Here is a 19151-nt window from a genome sequence, read left to right as displayed (position 1 = left end):
TACCCCTAACATCTCCTCTGTACCTTCTTCCAAGCACTTTAAAACCATGCCCTCTCGTGCTAGCCATTTCAGCCCTGGGATAAAGCCTCCGACTATCCACATGATCAATGCCTCTCATTATCTTGTACACTTCTATGAGGTCACCTCTCATCTTCCATCGCTCCAAGGAGAAAAGGCCAAGTTCACTCACCCTATTCTCATAAGGTATGCTCCCCAATCCAGACAACATCCTTGTAAATCTCCTCTCCACCCTTTCTAAGGTTTCCACGTCCTTCCTGTAGCGAGGTGACCAGAATTGAGCACAGTACTCCAAGTGGGGTCTGACCAGGGTCCTATATAGCTGCAACATTACCTCTCAACTCTTAAACTCAATCCCACAATTGATGAAGGACAATGCATCCTACGCCTTCTTAACCACAGAGTCAACCTGCACAGCAGCTCAGAGTGTCCTATGGACTTGGAACCCAAGATCCCTCTGTTCCTCCACACTTCCAACAGTCTTGCCATTAATGCTATATTCTGCCATCATATTTGACCTACCAAAATGAACCACTTCACACTTATATGGGTTGAACTCTATCTGCCACTTCTCACTTCTCAGTTTTGCATCCTATCAATGACCTGCTGTAACCTCTGATAGTCCTCCACACTATCCACAACACCCTCAACCTTTGTGTCATCTGCAAATTTACTAACCCATCCTTCCACTTCCTCATCCAGGTCATTTATAAAAATCACGAAGAGTAAGGGTCCCAGAACAGATTCCTGAGGCACACCACTGGTCACCGGCCTCCATGCAGAATATGACCCATCTACAACCACTCTTTGCCTTCTGTGGGTAAGCCAGTTCTGGATCCACAAAGCAATGTCCCATTGGATCCCATGCTTCTTTATTTTCTCAATAAGCCTTGCATGGGGTACCTTATCAAATGCCTTGCTAAAATCCATATACACTACATCTATTGCTCTACCTTCATCAATGTGTTTAGTCACATCCTCAAAAAATTGAATCACGACCTGCCTTTGACAAAGCCATGCTGACTATTCCAAACCATATTATGTCTCTCCAGATGTTCATAAATCCTGCCTCTCAGGATCTTCTCCATTAACTTGCCAACCACTGAAGTAAGACTCACTGGTCTATAATTTCCTGGGCTATCTCTACTCCCTTTCTTGAATAAGGAAACAACACCTGCAACCCTCCAATCCTCCTGAACTTCTCCCATACTCATTGATGATGCAAAGATCATTGCCAGAGGCTCAGCAATCTCTTCCCTCGTTTCCCACAGTAGCCTGGGATACATCCCATCCAGTCCCGGTGACTTATGCAACTTGATGCTTTCCAAAAGTTCCAGCACGTCCTCTTCCTTAATATCTACATGCTCAAGCTTTTCAGTCCACTGCAAGTCATCCCTACAATCACCAAGATCCTTTTCTGTAGTGAATACAGAAGCAAAGTATTCATTAAGTACCTCTGCCATCTCATCCTGTTCCATACACACTTTTCCACTGTCACACTTGTTTGGTCCTATTCTCTAACGTCTTATCCTCTTGCTCTTCACATACTTGTAGAATGCCTTGGGGTTTTCCTTAAATCTGTCCACCAAGGCCTTCTCATTGCCCCTTCTGACTCTCCTAATTTCATTCTTAAGCTCCTTCCTGCTAGCCTTATAATCTTCTAGATCTCTATCATTACCTAGTTTTTTGAACCTTTCATAAGCTCTTCTTTTCTTCTTGACTAGATTTGTAGCGAGGTTTAGCTCTCAGGTAAGCTCAATGAATTTTATGCTTGTTTTAGCCAACAGAACGTAAAGATACCTTCACAAACTCGCAAGAGCCCCACCAATCCTGTGACTTCAGCCTATAAGGCCCACATGAGATCATCCTTCAGGAGTGTGAACCCATGGAAAGCATCTGGCCCAGACAGTGTAGCTGGCTGAGTACTGAAGATGTGTACTAATCAACTGGCTGGAGTGTTTACTGATTTTTTTAACTTCTCGCTTCAGCAGTCTGAAGTACCCACCTGCTTGAAGCAGGCTTCAATTGTACTGGTGCCCAAGAAGAATGTGGTAACTTGCCTCAATGACTATCATCCACTAGCACTTATATCCATTGTGATGGAGTGCTTTGAGAAGTTGCTTTTGAGACATAGCAACTCCTACCTGAGGAGTGACTTGGATATGCTCCAATTTGCCTACCGTCACAACAGGTCCACAGCAGATGCCATTATATCAGTTCTTCACTCATTCGTGGACATCTGTACAGTGAAGATACATACATCAGAGTGCCCTTCCTTGACTACAGCTCTGCATTCAACATTCCCCTCAAAGCTAATAATCTCCAAGACCTGGGCCTCAATACCTTCTTGTGCAATTGGATCCTGGATATCCTCACTTGCTGACGCCAGCCAGTTTGGATTGGCAGCAACATCTCCTCCAAAATCACCACAGGTACATTCACAAGCCGATGTGAATGCTCCATTTGCTTTGTGCTTACGACTGGAGCCAACACGCAGCTCCAGTTTCTTTCTTTTCTTTCTTTTTCCCAAATGTTTTTATTATTATTATTCAAAAATAACACAGGTACATCGAAGTAACAACACTTACAATGCCTCCAAAAAAGAAGAAATTATCTTAAAGATTAAAAATTTTTGTGAATAAAAAACCCTACTAAGCAAGAAAAGTGAGAAAAAAAAAGGAACTCATTGGGGGTACAACCCCGGAGCCATGCGTCATACAAAAAGCTTCTTAAAATAAACATCAAACCACCAACAAGAAAGAAAGATATATCAAGAAAAAAATTTACTTAGATCATGGAGGAAATCTATCAGTTAACTGAAATGATAATAACGAGCAAATGAGCCCCATCTCTTCTCAAAATCAAATAAAGGTTCAAAGGTTCAACTTCTAATTTTCTCCAAGCTAAAACACAGCATCACTTGAGAGAACCATTATAACAAAGAAGGAGCTGATATATCCTTCCATTTCGACAAGATGGCCCTCCTAGCTATCAATGTAACAAATGCAATAACATGTTCGTCAGACACAGAAATACCACGGATATTTTGAGGAATTATTCCAAAAAGCACAGTCAATTTATTAGGTTGTAAGTTGATTCTGAGTGCTTTAGAAATTGTCAAAAAGACTGACTTCCAAAACTGTTTTAATATACAACATGACCAGAACATATATGTCAGTGTAGCTATCTCAGTTTTACATCTATCACAATACCTGTCAACATTGGGAAATATTTTAGAAAGTCTCTCCTTTTTTAAATGGTAACGATATACAATTTTAAATTGAATCAGTGAATGACTAGTGCAGATCGAAGAAGAGTTAACCAGCTTCAGAATCCGCATCCAATCCTCCCATATAAAAGTCAATTGAGTTCCTTCTCCCAATCCTGTTTAATCTTAAGTAAAGGACACTTATCCCATTGTAATAATAAATTATAAACTCTTCCAATAGAACCTCTTATCAAAGGGTTCATATTCATAATAGTATCTAACAAGTCAGCCTCCAATGTGTAAGGAAAATTACTTAAATATTTTTGTAAAAAATGTCTAACTTGAAGATATTGTAAAAAGTGTGAATATGAGAGAGAATATTTATCGACTAATTGTTCAAAAGATCCAAAGACATCCATCTGCCTTCTTTAAGTAAATCCAAAAAAGAATTAATACCTTTATTTCTCCAAAGTAAAAAAAAAATTGGATCACTCCAGGAAGGTTTAAAAAAGTAATTACCATAAATTATACTACAAAGTTTAAATTTTTTAAGATTAAAAAGATTGCAGAACTGGAGCCATATTTGTAAAGAGTGCTTAACCACAGGATATAGGTTTAAATGAGCAACTTTAGCTAATTGTATAGTTAGAGCAACTCCTAATAACGAAGTTAAATAAAACTGTTTCACAGCTCTCAGTTCCAGGTCTACCCAGACTGGCCGGTCATTCCTATCACCCCAATATAGCCAAAAGGACATATACTGTATCGCAAATTAACAGCCCAATAATACATTCTTAGATTAGGCAAAGCAAGACCTTTTTCAACTTTTGTAAATGACATTTATTAATTCTTGGTCTTTTCTTATCCCAAATAATAGATAGAATAGACAATAGACAGTAGGTGCAGGAGTAGGCCATTCGGCCCTTCTAGTCAGCACCGCCATTCACTGTGATCATGGCTGATCATACACAATCAATACTCCATTCCTGCCCTCTCCCCATATCCCTTGACCCCGCTATCTATAAGAGCTCTATCTAACTCTCTCTTGAATGCATCCAGAGACTTGGCCTCCACTGCCTTCTGGGGCAGAGCATTCCACATATCCACCACTCTCTGGGTGAAAAAGTTTTTACGCATCTGTTCTAAATGGCCTACCCCTTATTCTTAAACTGTGGCCTCTAGTTCTGGACTCAGCCATCAGCGGGAACATGCTTCCTGCCTCCAGTGTGTCCAATCCCTTAATAATCTTATATGTTTCAATCAGATCCCCTCTCATCCTTCTAAATTCCAGTGTATACAAGCCCAGTCGCTCCAATCTTTCAACATATGACAGTCCCGCCATTCCGGGAATTAACCTTGTGAACCTACACTGCACTCCCTCAATAGCAAGAATGTCCTTCCTCAAATTTGGAGACCAAAACTGCACACAATACTCTAGATAGGGTCTCACCAGGGCCCTGTACAGCTGCAGAAGGACCTCTTTACTCCTATACTCAATTCCTCTTGTTATAAAAGCCAGCATGCCATTAGCTTTCTTAATAATAGAATCAATCCGATCAAAAAACTTCCTAGTCAAAAAAACAGGAATATTCTGAAATAAATATAAAAATTTTGGTAAAAATCATCATTTTAACTACATGAATACGACCAACAAGTGAAAATGTAAGTGGGCTCCATCTACTAAATGAGTACTTCATAGAGTCCACTAAAGGAGGAAAATTGGCTTTATAAAGCTCCAGTTTGCTGACGACATCACTGTGATTGGTGCCAATTCAGGATATAGGAGGGAGATTGAAAATCTGGCTGAGTAGTGCCACACCAACAACCTCTCACACAATGTCAGCAAGATCAACGAGCTGATTATTGATTTCAGGAGAAGAAACCAAAGGTCCATGAGCCAGTCCTCATCAGGGGATCAGTAACTTTAAATTCCTCAGCATTATAAGAAACATAGAAAACATACAGCACAATACAGGCCCTTCAGCCCACAAGGCTGTGCCAAACATGTCCCTACCTTAGAACTATCTCAGCTTTACCCATAGCCCTCTATTTTTCTAAGCTCCATGTAGCCATCCAGGAGTCTCTTAAAAGACCCTATCCTTTTCACCTCCATCACCGCTGCTGACAGCCCATTCCAAGCATAATGAGATACAGGAGCAGAATTAAGCCGTTCAGCCCATGGAGTCTGCTCCACCATTTCATCATGGCTGATCCCATTTACCTCTCAGCCCCAATCTGCTGCCTTCTCTGTCTCCCTTCATGTCCTGAACCAATCAAGAATCTGTATCAAACTCTGCCTTAAATTTAAATAAAGACTAGACCTCCACAGCTGCCTATGGCAAAGAATTCCATAGATTCACTACTCTGGTGTCAGAAATTCTGCCTCGTCTCCATTTTAAAAGGATGCCCAGTGGCCTTTAGTCTTGGACTCTCCCATCACAGGAAACTCCCTCACCATATCCACTTGATCAAGGCCTTCCACCATTCAACAGGTTTCAATGAGGGCACCCCTCATTCTTCTGAATGAATGCAGGTCCAGAGCTATCAAATGCTCTTCATGTGACAAGCTGTTCAAACCTGGATTAATTTTTGTGAACCTCCTTTGAACCCTCTCCAGTTTCAGCACATCCTTTAGAAGATAACGGGCCCAAAACTGCTCACAACACTCCAAGTGAGGCCTCACCAGTGCTTTATAAAGCCTCAACATTATATCCTTGCTTTTAAATTCTCGTCCTCTTGAAATAAATGCTAACATTGCATTTGCTTCCTCACCACAAACTCAACCTGCAAATTACCTTTCAAGGAATCCTGCCTCTGAAGTCCCTCTGCACATCAGATTTTTTTATTCTCCGTTTAGAAAATAGTTAAGCCTTTCATTTCTTCTACCAAAAAAGAACATCCAGTAAGAGGCAGTATTGTGGTGGGCAAAAACACCTTGTTAATGAGAGAGGTCAGAGGTGAATGGCCAAACAGGTTCAAGCTGACAATAACTCAAATAACAATGCATTACAACAATGGTGTGCAGATAAACATCTCAGAATGCACAATATATAAATGATGGACTACAGCAGGAGTAGACCACGAACATACACTAAGTGGCCACTTTATTAGGTTGTTATAGGAGATACCTAATAAATTGACCACTGAGTGTATGTACATTGATAATAAATTTTCTTAGAACTTTGAACAAAATTGGTTTGGTTATAGGTGGCAAAGAGTAATGATGAAGGGCTCCTTTTTAGATAACTGTTGGTATGCCACAGCGATCAGTGCTGGGTCCTTTTTCAAGAGAATGTAAGTGACACAATTTGTGGATGACACCAAAATTGGTAGTATAGTGGACATTTAAGAAGATTACAACAGGATACGGATCAGCTGGGAAAGTGGAAAAGGAATGTCTGATGGAATTTCACTCCAACAAGTATAAACAGACAGGTGAAGCATTGCAAGAATTTAAACCAGTTCAGGACATACAAAGTGAATAGGAAGCCCTTAGAGCAGTGGTTCCCAACCTTTTTTTGGCCATGCCCCACCTAATCACCTCTAAAATCCTGATGCCCCCCCCCGTGGTGATATATAATTCTTATTATTCAAAAAGTAAACTCCTATTCACCTGGAGGAAGCCTAAAAGACCATTAACTTGGTTTAAACAAGCTTCCAAAGAACATGGCATTCATGAAAGAGAAAAATAAAAGAACCAAAGGACTGTTAAAGTTCTGAGGAAGAAATTACTAAGAAATTGTAAAAAAAAAAGAACATTAAGTGATATTAAAATAATAATAATAATAAATAAATAAAACAATGCCGATTCATTTCTACAGCATACAAAGACAGATACACCGTTTAAAAGAGATGACGCAATGTACACACCTTCACACCACCAAGAACCGAAAGCTACTGCAAAAAGCAGCATTGGCGCGACCTCGTACGAGTTTCTTACGCGTTTGGACTTGTTCATTCGTTCCTTCCTACATCAGTCAATTCATTAATTTAATTATGAAAGCCATTTGATGGTTGTAATGATGGTGATACACTATATATACAGTACATACACAATTACACATGTACATACACACAAGTATTTTTATGTATGCATACTGTATATACTCGCACACACACTCATACTCACACAGACTTACTAGAAAAAATTCACTGTTAATAACTCATTCTCGAATTGCCCCCCTTAAAAATCAAATTACCCCCCTGTGGGGCGTATGCCCCACGTTGGGAACCACTGCCTTAGAGGGTATTATAGAACAGAGACCTTAGGATGCAACCATGTAGTCCTGTGAAAGGGGGGGGGGGGGCTGTGATCGCCACAAGTGTTACATATTTTTATAGTAGATTTAGAACATCCTTGAAACATTTCAAGTGTTCCTCATTCTCTGTTCTCCTTGTAATCTCTAGCTGTGAAAGAGTTGAAGAAGAGCACCTTCTTTGGAAGACTAGCATCAGGAATGTGAATGATGTGGTCTGTCAATCAATGTCGACTGAGCATACGGTGATCTTAGTGCCAGATTTGATGTCTTGATCTTTAAATGCCTTTCCTTAGATGACCAATGGCTATGACAGCATGCCAGAGTCTGAAACATTAACAGTTTCTCTATCCATAGATAACATCAAACCTATCCACTCACCAAATCTGTCATTCTTAACAGTCAATCAACATTATCTTTCTATGTCTTCAACAACTGTCTTAATTCTTAAGTGTGTTTGGGTATTTTCAGTGTTTTAGCATTTGAATTCAATGCTAATGGAATGTTCTTCTGTCAGCCTGCAAGACAGAGATCACAGGGTCACCAGATTCTGCAGGGATTCACGTAGGTGTAGTTTTATAATCCCTTTCAAAGTGTTCAGAATTAGTTTTAACACTTTTAAAATAGTCTTATGTAGGTCATACCTGGACTTCTTGTATAGTTCTGAATCATTGGCCTTGAATGCCACAGATCTAGTCCTCAGCAGACTATGAGGCTCCTGGTTTATCCAGGACTTCTGGTTCGAGTATGTCTGGTATATTGTTGAAGGCACACACTCATCCACACAGGTGTTGATAAAGTCAGTGACAACTGTGACAAATTCAGACTCAAAGATGAATCCCTGAATATTGTCATTCTTCCTCTTCCACATCTCATCAACCATGAGTTCCTTCGCTTCCTCAAAAGGCCAACCTATCCAAAACACCATGCAGGTGCTCCCTAAGCAACCTTTATTTTTCTGTTGTGCATTTCTCAGAGTACATCTGTTCCTAATTTTTGCTTCCAAGGTCCTGCCTAATAACATCATAACTCCCCCTCCCCAATGAAATACTTTTCTATACTATCTGCTCCTATCCAGTCCACTAACTCAAAGCAGTCCTGAGAACGTTCCTCTGCCTCCCTTGATCATACCGTCTTGATCCTCACCACTGCTGCTGTGGTCTTTAGTCTCTGCCTATGCACTAGGACAGATGATTAGACTTTCAAAAATGTGGGCATGCGATCCTCTTCTGCCTTTAAAAGATTGAGCTGTACTGTCTTTGCTGAGAATGGTGATGCCATCCTGCTGCAGTAGTGCATCTAAAACGGCAGCCGTGAACCATGCTTCTGTAAAGCAGAGTACACAGCAGTCCCTGATTGTGTAATCTTGTACAGCAATCGTGCTCTGACATCTGACATTATATTTTCTAACGATTGTATATTTGCCAACAGGACAGTCAGAAGTGAAAATCAAAGCTTCTGTGTTCCAATCAGACATGCAGACCAATGTGGTACTAGCCAATGCCCCACCCCCCGCTTCCATTTTCTTAAAAGGGAACTGTACTCACGAACAAAATCTGCTGTTCAAGTTTCATCAATTTGCTTTCGATAGATTTTTTAGATGTCTTGAAATTATACTGCTTACTGAAATACCCATAACTGTGACTGTGGATGCAGCTGTCGTCGTCATAACCAGGAAGATTTGATGATTCCCTTCAGAGTTACACGCAAAAAGTTGCCACTTAATGCCACCCTCTTACCAATGGGGTGGAAGGTGTTTGGTGTGTCCAGGAAGATTCCTGACGTGAAATGTAGACAGGGTGACTAAGGAGAGGCCATATTGTTTCTGGTGTTAGACATTGAACCAGGTCAGGTGTCAGATCTCTCAGTGAGTGAGAATTTCAGACAGTGGCTACAACTCCTTGATGTTTATCATACCCTTGAAGAGGGATAGAACATTTTCTGACTGGAGGTGTGTATCCAGTGGTGCTCCGCAAGGATCTGTTCTCTTTGTGATTTCTATAAATGACTTGAGGAAGTGGAAGGATACATTAGTAAGTTTGCAGATACCATGAAGTTTGTCATAGGGCACAATGTGATATTTACAAGATATAGAGCTGTGCTAAGAAGTGGCAGATGGAGTCCAACCCAGAAAAGAGTGAAGTGATTAACTTTGGAAGGTAAAATGCAGGGCTAATGGCAGGATCCTTAGCAGCGTGGGGGAAAAAGGGATCCACAGATCCCTCAAAGTTGCCGTGCAAATTGATAGAATGGTTAAGCAGGCGTGTGGTGTGTTGGCCTTCATTAGTCGGGAGACTGAGTTCATGAATCATGAGGTAATGTTGCAGCTGTATAAAACCCTGGTTAAACCACACTCGGAATATTGTGTTCATTTCTGGTTGCCTCACTACAGGAAGGATGTGGAAGCTTTAGAGAGAGTGCACAGGAGACTTACCAAGAGATTGCCTAGACTTTAGAACATGTCTAAATTTTCAGAAGGCATTTGATAAGGTCCCACATAGAAGATTGGTGGGTAAAATCAAAGCTCAGGGCATCGGGGGGAAGGCATTGACATGGATAGAAAACTGGTTGGCAGATAGAAAGCAAAGGGTAGCGGTGAATGGGTGTTTCTCGGAATGGCAGGTGGTGACTAGTGGGGTGCCACAGGGCTCAGTATTGGGGCCACAGCTGTTTACCATTTACGTTAACGATTTGGATGAAGGCATAGAAAATAACATCAGCAAATTTGCTGATGATACTAAGCTGGGTGGCAGTGTGACATGTGATGAGGATGTTAGGAGAATTCAGGGTGACTTGGATAGGCTGGGTGAGTGGGCAGATACTTGGCAGATGGTGTTTAATGTGAATAAGTGAGGTTATCCACTTTGGGAGTAAGAACAGGAAGGCAGATTATTACCTGAACTGTATAGAGTTGGGTAAGGGAGTAATACAAAGAGATCTCGGAGTCCTTGTTCATCAGTCACTGAAGGTGAATGAGCAAGTGCAGCAGGCAGTGAAGAAGGCTAATGGAATGTTGGCCTTTATTACAAAGGGAATTGAGTACAAGAGCAAGGAAATCCTCTTACATTTGTACAGAGCCCTGGTGAGACCACACCTGGAGTATTGTGTACAGTTTTGGTCTCCAGGGTTAAGGAAGGACATCCTGGCTGTAGAGGAAGTGCAGCGTAGATTCACAAGGTTAATTCCTGGGATGTCTGGACTGTCTTACGCAGAGAGGTTAGAGAGACTGGGCTTGTACACGCTGGAATTAAGGAGATTGAGAGGGGATCTGATTGAAACATATAAGATTATTAAGGGATTGGACAAGATAGAGGCAGGAAATATGTTCCAGATGCTGGGAGAGTCCAGTACCAGAGGGCATGGTTTGAGAATAAGGGGTAGGTCATTTAGGACAGAGTTAAGGAAAAACTTCTTCTCCCAGAGAGTTGTGGGGGTCTGGAATACACTGCCTCGGAAGGTAGTGGAGGCCAATTCTCTGGATGCTTTCAAGAAGGAGCTAGATAGGTATCTTACGGATAGGGGAATCAAGGGATATGTGGACAAGGCAGGAACCGGGTATTGATAGGAATTGATCAGCCATGATCTCAAAATGGTGGTGCAGGCTCGAAGGGCTGAATGGTCTACTTCTGCTCCTATTGTCTATTGTCATTTGGCAATAAGTTGAGTGAGCTGGGGCTTTTCACTTTAGAACAAAGGAGGATGAGAGGTGATTTGATAGAGATGTACGACATGTTAAGAAGCATAGCTTGAGTGGATAGTTCAAGACTTTAATCACAGGGCAGAAATGGCTAATAACAAGGAGAGGATAATTTTGAGGTGATTGGAAGAAAGTATGGGGGGGATGTCAGAGGTTATTTTACATGGAGAGTGGGGGATGTGTGGAAAGCTGTGCCAGAGGTGGTAATAGAGGCAGATACATTAGGGGCATTTAAGAAAATCTTCAATAGGCACGTGGTTCCTTAAGGTTGTTATAGCCGTGGTTGGTAGTGGGAATAAGCTCCCACTTCCTATTAAATACTCCCAATAGCATGCCTCTTAAATAGCCTCTGACCATCAAGTCCAGCTACTGGCCTTCAGTGTGGCTTAGCTACCAAACATGGCAGAACAGTTTCTACTGACAGGAGAAAGGGCAAACGCAGGTTATTGGCATCTTAAAACTAGTCACTTTTGGTAGAAGGGGCTCAACAGCCATGGTTGGCAACTCATTTAGGAGAAGGAAAACTCTGATTTCAAATCTCTGCTATCTTGCAGCAGCTATATCCACTAATGGGGAAGGCATCGGGTGTAAACCCCCAAGGAAAAATATGGAGCTGGAGACTATAAGGCAGTCCTACGTTGAAGTTAATGCTGACTGGAAACTCCTGCAATATCACTGGTGCCGTACTGCATCAGTCTCTGATGTTTCTTTGGATTCATCAGCTGCATGGAGAGGGGAGCCTGCTGTTTGGATAACAGCTTGATCTCCATATCGTACTGCCCTGGCTTACTTATCACGTAGACAGCTGGGATACAACATCCATGGTCAACCCTGACCAATGGAGGACCTCAAGATAGGCACATGGATGACAGAAAAATTGAAAGCTATGTAGGAGTGAAAGGTTAGATTGATTTTACAGTAGATTAAAGGAGGAAGGGCACACATTGCGATTTAAAGGGCCTGTACTATGCCGTTATTGTCTATGTCCTGTGCTTCAATGTTCAATGTCCTCCTCACCCTTGAGCACATCTACACACATCACTTATGCAGGAAAGCAGCATCCATCATCAAGGACCCCCACCACCCAGGCCATGCTCTCTTCTCACTGCTAACATCAGGAAGGTAGTACAGGAGCCTAATAACAAAATCCAGAATAAAGTGCATCAGCTAAAAGAAAGTACAATGTAAATAGATAATGAGGTGCTAGGTTATACTGAGGTAGATTGTGAGGTCAAAAGACCATTTTAACATAACAATCATTCTATAGTCTTATAACAGCAGGATAGAAGCCATCCCTAAACCTGGTGGTACATGCTTGCAGGCTTTTGTATCTCCTGCCCAGCAGGAGAGGGGAGAAGAGAAAATGTCCGGGGTGGGTGGGGTCTTTGATTATACTGGATAGTTTACTACAACAGCAAGAAATAAAGACAAAGGCATTAAGATTCATGACCTGTTGAGCTGTGTCTACAAACTTTCTGCTGTTTCTTGCAGCCACAGGCAGAGCAATTGCCATATCAAGCTTGATATAGCAGAGGTTAGGATGATGGTGCCTAATGGAAGCAGCTCTATTTCTATCTTTAATATCTCTTTTTTCCTTTTCAAGGTTCTTTCGAAGACCCTGACCTGGGGTTACACGCTGACTTCAGTTCTTTGCAGGAGTGGGACCCGCTCTCAGGGCCTCACGACCGGCTGCTTTTCGATATGACAGGGATGGGGCCTAGAAAACTTGCACGCGCCTTCAGGGTGTTGGATTTTCATGGCTCTGGAGGTGGGCGGATTCGAGGTCAGTGCCACTGCAGAAAACTGGTGTGTCGTGGGAGACAGAAGATCATAAGCAGCAAGCTGGCTGTGTGCTCAGAGACCCAAGATCTTTGGGCACAGAGCTCGGAAAAAGCGACACAACAGACTTTTAACACCATAAGTCATCAAGTTGATTTGTTATGTCTCCCCTCTCGCTGTGAAACGGGGTCACCTCTTTTTCCCTTATCAGGGAGAGAAAGAGCATCTATGGTATGTTGAATTACCACAGGTGAACGAGTAGTCTTTGTGGTACTGCAAGTCTGATTCTTTATTGATACTTTGCTACATGCTTGAGTGCTCAGCGGAGGGTGCAGATGCTCTTTTGCTAGGTGGGTGGGGTTTGTTGCTTTGCTGCTGCTTATGTGCGGGAGGGGGGAGCTGGGGGCTTTGGGCTTCTAATATTTAACTGTCATTCATTCTTAGGGGCACTCCTCTGTTTTTGTGGATGTTTGTGAAGAAAAAGAATTTCAGAATGTATATTGCATACATTTCTCTGACATTAAATGGACCTATTGTTGTATCGATAAAAATTGGTCAACAGGGACATGCCAAATTTCTTGAGCCTCCTGAGGAAGTACAGGCATAGGTGAACTTTCTTGACCACGGTGACTACGTGGTTGGAATAGTACAGGCTATTTGTGATAGTCACTCCCTAGTACTCTACTTGAGGCTCTCAACCTCCATGCCATTGATGAAGACAGGAGTACAAGAGTATGTGCACCACAATACCACCCCCCTCCCAAGACAACGACTAGCTCTTTTGATTTAATAACATTGAGGGAAGGGTTGTTCTCATGAACACTAGGCTCTCCATTTCCTCTCTGTACTGACATCATTATTTGAGAAATGACCCACCACGTACAGGCCTATTTCCTCATTGTATTACTGTAAGTACGGATATCTTCCCAGGTATGATCTCATATTTCCATGAAATAACATCTGCCATTATCACCCTGCACTTTGGAGACTCCTAGGATCCCACTGGTAAAGTTCCAAGCTTTCTTTACATTGCATCTTTCACCTGTTTAGAACATAACAAAGTAAGTTGAAACCAATTAATTGGTGTTAATCTATGCAATCTTTGGAGAATGGCAAATGTAGCAGTTAGCACCACAGTAAGGTTGGAATATTATTGTCACACGTACTAAGATACAGTAAAAAAGACTTGTCTTTGATATTGTTGTTCATACAGTTCAAATCATTACACAGTTCATTGAGATAGTACAAGGTAAAATAATTACAATGTAGAATAAAATGTAACAGCTAAAGAGAAAGAGGAGTGCAGGTAATCAATGAGGTGCAAGATCATAATGAGGTAGATTGTGTCATGAGCCCTGCAGCTTGCCGCAGAGCATTAAACTTCTGGAGTTTTTCAGCACCTGTATTTGCTAATTACTACCTTAACTAGAGTTGCTAAGCCCTCGTGTTTTTGGTTTGACCTCGTCAAGTTAGTTGTGGCTGGAATGCATTTCCCTCAGTCTGTGATTACTTAAAGAGTACTCTGAGTTGGTGCCCTAGTGGGGTCATTGTATCAGTGAGGATGAATTACGTCATGGTGTTGTTTGGTCAATCCTCTGAGACTCTGATTCCAAAGTCTAACCTCTTGTATCCATTGCTTCCTGGGGATCCTACCGTTCCTACACATCTGGGCCCAGTCCTCCAAGAGTGCACCATGACAGATTGTGAGGTCAACAGTCCATCTTATCCTACCAGGAAATAATTTAATAGCCTTATAACAGAAGTGTAGAAGCTGTCTTTGAGTCCAGCAATAAGTGCTTTCATGTTTTTGTATCTTCTGCCCAATTGAAGAGGGAAGAATAGAAAAAACCCGGATGGATGGGGTCTTTGATTATGTTGACTGCTTTACTGAGGCAGTGACAAGCACAGAGTCCATAGAGGTGAGGCTGATTTCCATGTTGTGCTGAGCATAATTCTGCAGTTTCTTATGGTCATGTACACAAGTAGTTGCCATAAAAAGCCATTACACATCCAGGTAAGATGTTTTATGTGATGTACTGATGAACAAAAGTGTTAAAGGAGACATGCCAAATTTCTATAGCCTCCTGAGGAAGCAGACAAATTAGTGAGCTTACTTGGTGATGAAATCTACATGTTTAGACCAGGATAGGCTATTGACATTCACTCCCAGGAATTTGAAACTTGTAACACTCTGAACCTCACCACTGTTGATGTAGACAAGAACACATGCACCTCTCCCCTTCCTGAAGTCTTTGGTTTTGCTGACATTGACGGAAATGTCCCTGTCATCTTACCATGTTACTAGGCTCTCTTACACCTTTCTGTATGCCGAATCACCGTTATTTGAGATATAGCCCACTACATGAGGGCCTGTTTCCTTGTTGTATTAACCTATGACTAAATACATATGTCTGCCCATACACAATCTCATATTTGCATCCTTAGCCACCATTTAAATATTTGCATGTCTTTTATAAAGTTCCACAAAGAGCAGCTGTTTTTGAATCTGTTATCATTTCTGGAATCTCTTCCGCACCGTTTCTGTGGAGCAAATGGAGCTGTTTCCTTTCTTTCAGTCAATAATGTTTCATTTTTACATTAGTCACCTTGAAATCCCAGTACTAAATCACTTTTCATAAGGAATCTGGTCAAAGCTTTCCTCAAAGTCTGATTACTCAATGTCACAAGACTCCCTATTTAAATACTTCCTTAAAAGCATTAACAATCACAAGGGCAGCAGCCAGCATGTGCTGTACATAGCCCAAAAACTGAAAGATTTCTAAACAGTAAATAACTTCATTGCTGATTTTTACAACAGCTATTAACTTGTTAGCATTTTTTCAGCTCGAGATCATTGCTTGGTGTTGGTTTTCCCCAATGTTCCCATATTTCTGCTATACTAACCCCACAATAGGTGACAAAAACTTAATGTTCATATTTGCCAGTAAAAGGCCACAAAAGTTAAAAGAAAACATATTGATTCTGAGAACCTTCAATATTTCAGTGGTATACTGTACTAGCTTTAACCACCACCCCCTACCCCCAGTTTTTGATGCTCTAGTTCAAGGATGAAAAAATGATCTAATTGAAGAAAAAAAATACTGAATTGGCACTGGGGCAAAACGTTTACTTTCAGTGGGAAAATTCGGGACATTTTGAAGATTAACAGAAAATCTATTTTCAAGTAGTATGGACTACAAAATTATTTACAGATTTTGGTTCATAAACTGATTCCGAATTCCGATCTTTAAGGAGGAAGAGAAACCGGTAACCGGGATTAATGATTTTGACATAGTATGTGGTAAAGTTGCTGAAGTTGGAGGATCCGAGCACTTGATCATGCAAAATTTAATGGAGGAGTCAACTTGGACTTACGAATGTAATTACGAATGGACCTGGATGAATTTTTCAAATCACTCTATGGATTCTGCGATGTCATCACATACATTAGCACACGTATATTAACGTGGGTTAGTTGTTTGTAAGAATTATGCGTGCATTATTAAATGTATTCCTTTGTGAGGCCCTGTGAATGTTTCGAACTGAAACAGAAAATACTGGACAGAATCCGTGAACACAACGAAAGTACAGGCAGTATGATTCGTCTTTCAAGTTCCACCAACTCCAAATGCCTTCGTTACGCTGGAGCGGTTACTCCTGACAGTTGTATGTACAACTCCACAGATTCCCTCTCATTCCCATGCAAAATAAGATCAGTTGTTCCCCATTTGTGGAAAGGATTTTTCTAACAAAGAAAGCGAAACAAAGTCAAAACATTCAAAAAGCTCCGACGCTATTATCAATACTCCCTTAAATAAACGCCGTACCTCCTTGCCAGTTCAGAGTTGAACTTTTCCTGTAAGGGACTCTAAGAGTTGAAACACTCCAGAAGAGTAGCCGCCAGTCCCGTCCCCCCAGAAAAATCATGTCGTATCTCATCAAAGAACCCTTAGAACGAGACGTTCAGTTCACTTCCTGCGTTTTAGCAACTCTAATTCGTTTTCCTCGATTTAACTTCACATACTTCAACCTCTCATATTACACACTTAACTTCTGTCAATAATATAGTATTTACAAATGTTTTAAAAGTACGCACTTGCTTTTCCTCAGACCGCCGCAGCTTCAGAGTGACCACTCGGGCTCACAGACCTTTGTCCTGTGAGCACCGACAGGCTGCGCGCCGCTCTGCTGTACGAGGACGCCTGCACGCGTTTTCCAAACAAGCCGAGCGCGCCTCACCCCCACCGTTCCGAGCCGCGGCTGCCCTGCAGGTGTTCTGCAACTCCCCCTCAGGTACGCGAGAAATTCCACAAGCGCTCGGCTTCCCCCCACCCCTACCCCTACCTTGGACTTATCTGCCACTCGACTCCCCGCCCTGGGTGATCGGACACTTGGCTCCCCAAGTCTATTACGGCGCGTGTTTCAATGCGCTACAAACAAAACTGCAAATACACGATAAACAAAGCACGCTGGGATAGGCTATTCCTGGAAGTTTCAGATGTGAAAACTGAAATTCGACCATTTTAAGTTAAAAAGTTGAATTCTTTCGGAGGAACCAGTTTAAGTCAATATGTAGAACAAGAGGATATTCTTAAGATGCTGGAAATGAACAAAGATGAGTGATAGTATTGCTCAAATTTCCTCACGTAAGGCTGGCGGGATCAAGTCATGCCCCATAAGACGATTCAAATCATCAAGTAATGCTTTTTAGGCTGGCGATCCTCAAGCCGTTCAGTGACGGCGGTTATTCCAAATACTGAAACAATCTTGTGAATAGTTAATGAGCAATTTACTCACGCTCTGTGAAGGGGCTGGGATAGAACTGTTTTGGGTTGTTGCGGTATAAGCCTCGGCAATTTTGTTTCATTTTGAGAATATTTCTTTCACATTTTTTAATTGTCCCACTTAACAAAGGGGAAAGAATCATCTTTGTCTTTTTCTTCCCTCCCTTGGTATCTCAAACGGTGTTGTGTTTGTTTTTCCCTGCGTGGAATAAATGGGTGCCTTTGAATTGGATTACAAATCTAAAAGGTGATGAATGGTTTGGGGATATATTCCTAGAAGACTGGGAACTGAAATGGCCTGGTTCCCACAGAGAGTGGTGGGTGGGTGGAATGCACCGCCGGCAGCAGCAGTGGAAGCGGATATAATAGGGTTTTTTTTCAAGAGACTCTTAGATAGGCACAAGGAACTTAGAAAAATAGAGGGCTGTAAACTAGGAAAATTCTAGGCAGTTTCTAGAGTAGGTCAGCACAACATTGTGGGTCGAAGGGCCTGTAATGTGCTGTAGATTTCTATGTTCTATATTCTACGGTTCCCACTCCCCAATGACATAGCTTTTTGGTGCTGAAAGATATCACAACAGAAGAGAAAAAACTGAAATTGCTCTCAGATACTATAAATAGCTAAAATAATAATGAGTTTAAATATAAATGACAGTTTAAAATCATCTGAACAATATCTTCTTTATTTTTATCTAATATTGTGGTCTACAGGAGATTGATGTAAAGTTAAAAGCATGGTGATAAAAACAACAACAACAACACACAAAATGCCGGTGGAACACAGCAGGCCAGGCTGCATCTATAAGGAGAAGCACTGTCGACATTTTAGGCCAAGACCCTTTGTCAAAATCCTCTCTAGCATGGTGATAAAGTTTGTATTTTCCAAATGTAGGGAAATAATTAATTTCATTAATGTGCTTTCAACTGTGGGGAGCATCAGAGCTCAGCTTTAGTCTGTTCTCATGCAATTCTTTCAAAGGGCCTTTTTCCATGTTGTATTACTGTAGCACACCACATCCCTCTGACTATTGGTGAGCCTATTGTAGATTCTGATCAAAGTGATTGCAACTTATTTCCCAGATCCCCCACATAGCTTTACTGTATCATCCCCTATATTCTCTCTAACCTCTGTTGCGATGTCCTCTCTAATCAAAAGAACAATTTTCACCCCCCCCCTCCATTTTGTCCATATCTATTCTTCACATGGCATCTATAACCTAGAAGGTTTGCAGGTAGTGTAGAAGATTGCCGTAGGTTAGACTGTTAAGGCCATGAGACATAGGAGCAGAATTAAGCCATTCAGACCATCAAGTCTTTTCACCATTTCATCATGGCTGATCCTGGATCCCACTTACTCCATACACCTGCCTTCTTGCCAATATCCTTAGATGCCCTGACCAATCAGGAAA

General features: G+C 41.6%; 1 protein-coding gene across 1 annotated transcript in view; it reads right to left on the bottom strand.

Moving 5' to 3' along the window:
* Positions 1-17226, bottom strand: part of tec (tec protein tyrosine kinase) — a 149744-nt gene extending 132518 nt beyond the window's left edge. The window contains exon 1 of the mRNA XM_073064702.1: positions 17055-17226. The gene's annotated coding sequence lies outside the window, so the exon portion shown is untranslated. The remainder of the gene's footprint in view (positions 1-17054) is intronic.
* Positions 17227-19151: the final 1925 nt, after the last annotated feature.

This window comes from Hemitrygon akajei, chromosome 13 (genome assembly GCF_048418815.1).
Source record: "Hemitrygon akajei chromosome 13, sHemAka1.3, whole genome shotgun sequence".
NCBI lineage: Eukaryota > Metazoa > Chordata > Chondrichthyes > Myliobatiformes > Dasyatidae > Hemitrygon > Hemitrygon akajei.
Note: the sequence above shows the minus strand (reverse complement) of the source record. Positions and strands in the feature narration are given on the sequence as shown.